Source organism: Sinocyclocheilus rhinocerous, unplaced genomic scaffold (assembly GCF_001515625.1).
Source record: "Sinocyclocheilus rhinocerous isolate Xijiao unplaced genomic scaffold, SAMN03320098_v1.1 scaffold422, whole genome shotgun sequence".
Classification (NCBI taxonomy): Eukaryota; Metazoa; Chordata; class Actinopteri; order Cypriniformes; family Cyprinidae; genus Sinocyclocheilus; species Sinocyclocheilus rhinocerous.
The window spans coordinates 137,454-141,624 of NW_015639767.1; the positions used below are offsets into that span (position 1 = coordinate 137,454).

General features: G+C 31.5%; 1 pseudogene; it reads right to left on the reverse strand.

The window, feature by feature from the left end:
- The window catches only part of LOC107751690 (focal adhesion kinase 1-like), a 76,991-nt pseudogene that overhangs the window by 13,862 nt on the left and 58,958 nt on the right, over window positions 1–4,171 (reverse strand).

Below are 4,171 nucleotides of genomic sequence, written 5' to 3' on the forward strand. Positions count from 1 at the left end.
ATAACTTTACTTCTTACTTTCACTCTTGACATTTCCATGACTTTTTAAGATGATATTAATTTAATCTTTAATCCAGTCTTGAAAATCAATTTCAAGGTTTTCACATATAATATTACTACTACTACTAACAATAATAATAATAAAAACACATTTATAACATTTTAATATTTGTATATCTGTTATATTTTATTCATATTTAATACTCTTTTTTTAAATATTTAAATATGACAATTAAATATTTAAATATTTATAAAATGTAATAATGTTATTTAATACTTTATTATTTTTACTCTAAAAACTTCCATGACTTTTTAAGAATAAATTAATTTGAATTAATTTGAACATTTCAAGGTTTTCACATATAATATTACTACTACTACTAACAATAATAATAATAAAAACATATTAACAACAACAGCAACAGATGCAAACAGCAAACACACTCAGAGTGACCGACAAGCCAAAGAAAATGCAGGAAGGGAGAGAACAGCTGATCCGCTGCCAGTCATTTCATGAAAAACCATTTTTTAATTACTACTACTACTAACAATAATAATAATAAAAACATATTTATAACATTTTAATATTTGTATATGTTATATTTTATTAATATTTAATACTCTTTTTTTAATATTTAAATATTACAATTAAATATTTAAATATTTATAAAATGTAATATTATTATTTAATACTTTATTATTTTTACTCTAAAAACTTCCACGACTTTTTAAGAATAAATTAATTTGAATTAATTTGAACATTTCAAGGTTTTCACATATAATAATAATAATTTATACTATTTTAATATTTGTATATCTGTAATATTTTATACATTATATGTTTATATTATAATGAAATATGTATTGTTTTTTAAATTGAAAACTTTATTTCTTATTTTCACTCTTCAAAGTTTTTAGATTAAATGATTGGTTAGCTTCCATTAAAGCTTTCAGAAAGGCTTGGGGTAAAAGGAAGAGAGCCAGAGAGAGATGTTGTGTCAGTACCAGGAAGCTCTCCTCCTGCTGCAGCCATCTCTGGTCCTCCTCCATCTGCTGCTGCTGTTTGATGAGCGTCTCCTCCATCCCCAGAGCGCCCCCATCCTGACACACACACAGCAGCAGGAGTTAGAACAGCGCTCATTCACACAAGCGCATCCTCGTCTCTTCACTCACCTCCATGTTTGGAGACCACACAGGCACCTCCTGTCGGTGCTGGTTCCATGTTTCATGCGGGTCGAGGACGGAGGCTTGCGGCGGGTATCCCGCACCAGGCACGAGTGCGCCAGGATATCCAGACCCCTTGACAAAATGACAAGACATGGATTTCGAGTTCATTTACATTTAATCATTTAGCACATGCTCCAAAGTGCCCCAGTAAAAGCTGTAAAAATAAATAAACAAATAAAAGAGTGAAAGTCTTCAAAATGCAATCAATTATACTGTAGCAGTCAGTATTATTTATATACTATTTTTAGATACGGTTTTTCTTAACGTTTTTATATTTTCAGTTTTCATTTTAAATTTAGTTTAATTTGAAGTAAATTTGTTAGGCACTTTTTTTTTTGTTGCTTTTATTTATATCTCTATTTGTTTAATTTATTTTTTTTAATTTTTTATTTCCTGTTAGTCATTTTTTTACTTTTAGAACCTAAACTTATTTCAATGTTTAATCTAATATTTATATTTTATTACATTTCAGCTTTGATTTAGCTTTTATTTTTATATTTTCAGTTGTAATTTTAGTTGTTTTTTATTTTCATTTTAGTTTATTTCAAGTTAGTAATTTGAGTACTTACTTAGAACTTAAACTTGTTTCATTTTTATTACTTTTTTATATTTCTATTTAGTTTTTTTTTTCACTGGTAGCAATATTATATACAATTCAATACTGTACCATTGTATTTTTCCTTCCTTAATTCCTTTTATACTCATAAATGTTGCATTATGTAACTAAAATGTGTTGTGAAAGGCGTTTCAGTTCAACTTTAAGACCCCCGGAGCGTCTCGGACCCCAAGTGCTTCCTCTCATAATGGCTAACAAACACCCTGATACAAAAATAACAGGCACTTTGAGCACAAAAGCCTTTTAAGGCATGAAGACAGAGCGGCGATAAGAGCAGTGAGCTGAAGGAATGTATCTGGACTCAACAATAGCAGCGTCTTTAAAGAGCCCACAGGAAATGCCTGCTGTCAGAGACGCTCAGCGAGACACTGGGAAATAACTCCGACTCAGAGCAGATGATTGAGATGAACGCCAGCCGGTCAGACGCTCTTCTCATCAGTTTGCGTGCACTAAACACTGAAGTAAATCAGAGAGAAGTGCTGTGCTATGTGAAGTGTGATTGGCTATCTGTTGAATGTTTTATGTTGGGGGTGTTGGGATAGTTTGGGGTATTTAGTGTTTGGCTACAGAAATCAGAGTTTGTCCGTTTGGTGAGTTTTTATGCTATTTGGAGACTTTTTGGGTATGTTGAAGAAGAACGTGTAACTGCACAACTCAGATTCTTAAGTTCATTTACTTACTGAAGCAACGTCAGCCTTTCTCAATGTACAATCGCCAGCAGGTTTATGAATAACAGGACTACTCACTTTGTAATGTTTTTAGTGCAAGAAAATCAGCTAGATAATTACTTTTACTATGATGCAATCATCTCCACCTGCTGGTAATTGTTGACCTGTTTTGTCTGCTTTCTATGGCAGTGAAATAATCAGCATGTCATCAGCTTAGGACAAAAACAAAAGGAAATCACGTTCCCCATTCAATAAGATTATATAATGTTATTATTATTATTATTACAAAAAATATATATTTCTAATTTATTATTATTTCAATAAAAAATAAAGCAATATTGCTATTGCAATAATACTATAATACTGTAAAATAACAAAACAAGTATTCACTAATATAATAATAATGATAATAATAATTATTATTGTTATTTATTAAAAATAATATTTCTATTTTATTATTATTCAAATTATAAAAATTAAACCAATCAATAAAGAATATATTACTATTGGAATAATACTATTGTACTGTAAAAAAAAAAACGATACTAATATAATAATAATAATAATAATAATGATACATTTAATTTTACAGAACAACAGTAAAATTACAATACTAATATGTGCGGCTGCTTAATTTCTCTGCTTTCAAACATTAAAACTATAGAGAAAGCAGAAATACAGTGGAAAAGCGCTGGGAGATCTTAAATCTTCTATTTTTTGCCAACAGATTTATAAACAATTCTAATGACAAATATAAAAACATGGTCGCATTGTCAACTTCAGGTTACAAGCAATCCTTGAATTTAGGAAACTCATCAGGTCGGAAACTTCACATTATACTGCATTAATATACATTATATATGCATTATACCTTGAGAAAGGCTGATGGCTAAAATGTTGGTTCACTAAATAAATGAATAAACAAGCCTATGAATATGAGTTGTGCAGTTGTACTTTCTTTTTTGATACATAGACTTGTATCTCGCCATTTAGGCGTGCATTTATATTTTCATGTATTATTTGTTGCGTGCTTGCATAAAGATGCTGCTGTGGGCGCTAGTAATGCTACCTGGTAATGATTGTGCTGACCAGAGTGTTGAGGACTAGGGAAATAGCCATCACTGGATCGAGGACTCGGGTAACCAGGTCTGCTGGGCTGTGGAAACCAAAAGCACTGTTTCAAACAGACTCGGTACTCAAACCAATAAACACATACACTCAATTTAGAGGTCTTTCCAAACACATCGTCTAATACAGAAAACAGCTATTTTGTATCTGATGTGCATCTGAAAGTGCAGATATAGATGGAGATCTGACCTTCGGAGGTGCCTCGTCTGAATTCCCAGTGTCCCAGGACACGGTGACCTGTCTCCTCATCTCTATACGGAAACGCTCCTCCTGCTGGGCCTTCTCCTCATCCAGGATGGTGCTGCAGAGAGAGACAGAGCGAGAATGAGTCAATGTGATGTGCATTTGACAAATACATCTCTGGGCATCTTATTTTCTTCCTGGCAAAGACAAGAAGATTTTTTTGAGGCTAGATCAAAAGAAAAGAAAAAGAAAAGCAAACGATACACATTAGGTGTGTAATTAATGCTTTACATGTGTATTTCAAGCCATTTAAAGTCTCAATATGTTCGATTTTTTAATTAAAATATCCA